This window comes from Cetorhinus maximus, chromosome 2, assembly GCF_964194155.1.
Source record: "Cetorhinus maximus chromosome 2, sCetMax3.hap1.1, whole genome shotgun sequence".
Lineage (NCBI taxonomy): Eukaryota > Metazoa > Chordata > Chondrichthyes > Lamniformes > Cetorhinidae > Cetorhinus > Cetorhinus maximus.
In genome coordinates this window covers 58,196,638-58,202,637 of record NC_135880.1, presented here as the reverse complement: position 1 = coordinate 58,202,637, position 6,000 = coordinate 58,196,638, and positions in this window count along the sequence as shown.

The following is a 6,000-nucleotide window of genomic DNA, read 5'->3' as shown; positions in this document are numbered from 1 at the left end:
AGATTGTGAGCAGGACACATGGCACCACATGGAAAGTTTGTGTGGCGAATGGAGCCATGGATGGTTGAGGATGCGAACTCCAGAGAATATGAGTGTGATGGAGATGTGTGTGTGAGAGTTAGTGATATTGTCCCTTGAGATTTGAGATCCCTGTGGATGAGTGATGGGTTTGTGATGGTGCGAGTTGAGAGTGATGAGGTGGTTGACTTACCACGGTGGAACGGATGAGAGCATTCATCCTCTTCCTGCACTGGATGGCTGACCTCCTCTGTGCTCCGGTGGTGCTGACCGCCACTGCCACTGCCTCCCAGGTCAGATTGGTGACTCTGATGGACCTCCTGTGGCCAGAGCGGAGGGTAGAGAACATCATGGCGGCCTTCCACTGCGTCCAGCAGGTGGCCCAGAGAGGTGTCGCTAAATTTGGGGCTGCCGTATTCTTTGCTTTCAGGGCCCTCTGTCGCCTGGAGCAGTCCTGGTCTGAAGGCATGAAGTAGGCTGCGCTTTAAGTATGGCGTCCGGAGCGAGGAAGCACTGAGGTCACAGTGTGGCAGGCAAATCCGAGCCCACCCACCAGAGATCTGGAGTGTTTCCCATGAATGCAATATTAATGAGGTGGGACTTGCAAAAACCCGCCATTGCAGCCAGTGGATAAGACGACTTTTTTCACACCCGCTACCACGCTTATTGCAAATCTGAGATGATTCCACACATGGTCTACTACACCTTATGCTGTTGATTTAAGTGGCCACAGATTTTTATATTGGTATTTTTATTTGTCTAGTTTTGGTTAATGATTATCCCTTTTAATCCAGTCACAAGGCGTATGAAGTAAGTTACTATTGGCATATAAAATAAGCTACCATGAGCAAAACATGTTGAAAACCCAAATAAATTCAATCAAGATGATGGGTGGAATCACCTCAGATGTGCACTATGTGCGGTAGTGGCGTGAAAAAAACATTGCGGCTGCAATGGCGGATTTCACGCTGGATCGTCCCCACACAGCCTCATCGATTACGTAGTCACGAGAAACATGCAGATTGCTGGCAGCCAGCCTCCAGTTTGCCCACCACACTTTTACCTCGCTGCTTCCTCAGTCCGGGTGCCATATTTAAACTTCAGCCACGCACTCGGTTCTCAATGTTTGCAGCCTAGGACTGCAGTGAAGACATGGACCCAAAAGCCAAGAAAAGTGCAGACCCCTGGTTCAGTGACGCATTCCTGGGATGCCTTCTGGATGCTGTGGAGGCCCACCATGAAGTCCTCTACCCCCGCTCTGGCTGCAGGAAGCTCATTAGTCTCTCCACTCCAGCTTGGGAGGCAGTGGCAGATGTGATCAGTGCCAACATTGCGCACATGAGGTTGGCCATCCAGTGCAGAAAAAAAATGAATGATCTCATCTGTGTCGCCAGGGTAAGGCAACCATCTCATCACTCTAAACTCACACACCCGCAAGGCCATCACACATTCACTGGCATCTCACTCACTGTCAACTCAAGTGACATCACCACTCACTCTCTCACACACATACTCACATCTCCATCTGCCCTCGTATCCTCTGGAGATCACCTCTTCATCCTGTCCATGGCTGCACTCAGCACACACGGATGCCTGGCATCCTTCTCATCTGGAATGTGCCTTGCTCACACAGTCTCCATCTGTCTTTATGCAGGTTAAGGTTGCACACAATCACTGGGAGAGGTCCTAGACCAGGGGTGGATTGCAGAATCAAGGTCCTCACTCCATTCAAGAGTCATGCGTCGGAGCTGGCCAGAGAGGATGTCAACCATTCCTGTGGCAGTGGTGGTGTCGGCGGCAAGGACCCTGAGGGCAGCACCATTGAAGACCCATCACGGGCTCAACCACACCCTCCACCAGTGCAGCGACACACAGCTCAGTGGGACCTAGATGCAGAGCAACCTCGAAATCACAATCTGCTGAGCACGCCACACCAGGCGGGAGCAGGCACAGCCGAGGTCGCCGGCACTCGGAGGGCTGCTGGAAGCAAGGAATCTGCTGAGTCCTTGTCAGATGATGAGCCTCTGGACTCGGCCCTCAATAGGTTGGTGGAGCTGCAAAGACATTCACGGGAACATCAGGAAGAGATGTCTGGTGCACTCCTCAGATTGCAAGGGATGATGGAGGAGTCTGTCTGCCTTCAGTCCGAGGTTATAGCGCCCTCATGCCGACACACCAAGGTCAACACCGGCAGGATGGCAGCCGCCATGGAGACCTTGATCCAGGATGTGGCTCTTGCATTGCTGTGTGGGCTGAACTCCATCGCAGATGCTATAGTTGGCCTCCAACAATGTCAATGCAAGAGGGGTGCAGGGCAGCTTAATTTCACTTCAGCTTCCCTTTCTCCTCAAGGAGTTAGCCAGGGGCTGTTGGGCACCCAGACGGAGGAGGACCAGCAGCTCAATACCCTAGAGCCATCCACCCAGGTGACTCCAGGAATGTCCAGCCAACCCAAATCCCCTCTTCCTGTGACTCCATCTTCTCCAGCTGCACAGGCCGAGGAGGGTGCACCTGACCCACAGAAGGATATCCAAAGCAGGCCAGGGCCCTCCAGACCTCGGCCCTCCAGAGGATGCCCGCCAATGTCATCACAGACAGGTCGTAGCAGTCAGCAGACTGTCTCCACCTCCGCTGTGGATGTTGGGGGAGCAACAAGACATAGCAGCAGGGTTAGGAAGGTTAAGAAGATGTAGTTGTACCATGTGGGCACAAGAGTAAATCATTTGTACATAATGTTCATTATTGTAAATAAACTCCTAGGAATGGTTGCTTGTTATGATGAGCAGTGTTCATGTCATTCAGATGTGAAACCTTGGTCCTTGCACAAGATAAAGGCAGACATCTCAGTCCAGGGCCTCTTCCCTGTGCAGTGTGCAATCTTCAGACCAAAGTGATGATCCAGCTTCACATTCCCTGAACACATTAGTGATGTCTGCACCTGCATGCTGCTTGCCATTGCTGCCAGAATGTATAGGCAGGCGTCACAGAGTTCCTCTCTGTGTGCTATCAGCACCTTTGAGGTGGGACTGGCCACCCATCTCTTCAGCATCTGTGTCCAATAATGGTGTGCTCCTGAAGGGGTCAGGTACTGAAGGCTGTCAAAGGATCAGGTGCACTTAAAGTTTCATGGCTGCATCTCCATGATATGACCCTGATCACAGAGCACAAGCGAACTGCCCTCAGCCAGACAGGAGTCAGTCATTCACAGAGGCTATGTGAAGATCTATGGAGTGTCCTCACTGCATGTCATCATCATCATCCTGGAATCTAGCGACCATTAGGGCCTCCGCTGCGTCTCCATGACATGAGCCTGAGCACGAGTGTATGTGAGATTCCGTCAACCACACAGGAGTCAAACATTCACAGATGCAAGGTGACAATGTCAGGACTGTCCTCACTGCATCTCATCATCATCCTCCATGAATCTTGCAGTTATGAGGGCCTCCTGAACGCATCTTCATTGCCTGGCCAGTGTGATGGCCTCATCGCCGGCATCCTTGCCTTCGAAGACCTCATCGCCATCATCCCCTTCGATAACCTCCTCATCAAAGGAGATGTGCAGCTCTTCCATCTCCTCCTCAGCCAGGTCTTCGCCCCGTTGCCGTGCCAGTTTGTGTAGTGTCATGAGCTATTAATGTATTATATTATTGGAAAATATTTTTCTTTTAAAATAGAGGTTTAGTCTGTTGGCGTGTCTTAATTGGATTGAAGCCAGCTAGTCTGAGTGCTTTGATGTGTATTAGTTTTGAGATGTGCCTCTGTCGCGCTCTTCTGCTTCTTCTCTGCTGCCTGTAAGCCATGAGACATACCGCTAAATCACCAGGCTCCATGATCCTGATGTTCTCCTCCTGCAGGACAAAAGAGAGAGATGCATGGGTTAGCATATGCGTCCTAAGGATCACTCTTGGTTAAGTCTCAAGCCCCTTTCACGCATGCCATGGAGTGTTGGCCACCACTTGGAAGACCAGTATGTAGTGCACTTCATGGTGGTCCGAAACCCCACCCGCCTCCGCCCCACTCCACTTGACCGATTGGTGGCAGCTTCAGTCACTGGACCGAATGCTGTGCTCTCAGCTCAGGCACAGGCATTCTCCTAATCTGCACTGCAAGGCTGCGCTGTTAGCTTGAACTATGAGGAATACTGGTCCAAACCTTAATAAAGACTTTGCAAGGTGGTCTGAGCACCTCCAACAAGTGACTGTGCCATGGCTACCTTTTGCAAGGGGGTTCTACAACTTGCCCAGTTGTTCTGCAGACCTCTAAAATGCTCATTGATTTGCCGTCTGCACCCAAGGGGTGAAAAGTTCTGGAGCATTTGGTGGCACATTCGTGTTTTTGCATTGCTTGAATGGGCAGAAAAGCTTCAAAGGCCTGACTCCAAGCATATGAATGGAGCTGCAGCTGAACGGTCTCAGCTGTGGAAGAATGCTCACTTTTGACAAGCTTTTCCAAGTGCGTGACCGCTTCCCTCATCCTCCCCTCAACCAACTGTGCCCACCACCCACCGACCCCCCAGCATGTGCTTGTGTACTTCCTTCAGTCTGTGTTGCCTTGCCACAACCCACTCCCAACCCCACCGGCCCAACCTGCACGGGAGCCCTTGCCCCGGCACGGCGCTGAAAGCCGGTCAGGAAAAAACGACTGGCCTCTAATCTCCCTGAATGTGCGGCGCTTCTTCCTTGATGCCCGACAGGCAATCCTTGTGAGTGCTGCACGAGGTTCTGTGCACTGACCTCTGAATTCCCCTTGAAGTTCAGCTCACCAGGTGCACCCCTTTTAAAGGTAGTCGTGAATCACGCTGTTCTGAAGTCATGCCAACGTGGGAGGCAAATTTGACATGGGGGGATAATTCTGGCATGCAGCCACAATGATGGAAAAGATTTTTCTCAGCTCTCATTTGCTTCTTTTCTAAAACACTTTAAAATTTTCTGTGCCCTCTGGTTCTCCATCCATTTCCAAGCAGGAGCAGTTTCCCCCTATCTACTCTGTCGAGGCCCCTCATGGTTTTTAAAACTTCTATCAAGTCTCCTCTTAGCCTTCTCCTTTCCAAGGAAAACAGTCCCAACTTCTCCAATCTTTCCTTATAACTGAAGTGTCTCATCCCTGGAACCATTCTCGTAAACCTCCTCTGTACTCTCTCCAATGCATTCACATCCTCCTATGGTATGGCACCCAGAACTGTACACAATTCTCCAGCTGAGGCCTAACCAGTGTCCCATATAAGTTCATCGTAACCTTCCTCCTCTTGCACTCTGTGCCCCTATTACTGAAGCCTAGAATACTGTATGCTTTAGAAACAGCTCTCTCTACCTGTCCTGCCACCTTTAATGCCTTATGTACATATAAACCCAGGTCTCTCCACTCCTGCACACCCTTTAGAATAGTATCTTTTATTTTATATTGTCTCTCCATGTTCGTTGTATCAAAGGGCAGAATTTTCTGCTCGTCAGATGAGTGTCCCAACGTTTTTGCGCACTTGCGCGATATTTCAGTCGGTGGGCATGCGTGGGAGTTGGCAGCGTGCCCGCCAACAATTAACAGGCCTATTAAGGCCATTAATACTAATTGAATTAAATTTGCCGCTGCCCATCCAACCTTATGGTTGGCAGGCAGGCGAAAAGGCCAAACGGCCTTTGCATTTTTTGCGAAACCTCATCCACAGGTGGGATGGTATTTCAATCCGTCGTTAAAAAAAATAAAAAATTTCCATATTAATTTCTAGCATGTCCCTGCTCATGTGACAGAGTCATGAGGGGATTTTTTTTTCACATTTTACAATTCTTTATTTTTAAATTTCAAAACTCTTCATCTCCCTGAAGCAGCTCTGTGCCTCAGGGAGATTTTCCTGCGCGCATGTGCAAAGTTCCCTGCTTGCCCTCCTCCCCCCCTACACAGGCAGTGCTGCAACACGCATTTCATGCTGAGCGGGTCTTATTTGGCCCGCCACCGAGAAATTGCGGTCAGGCCATGATCGCAGGTGGT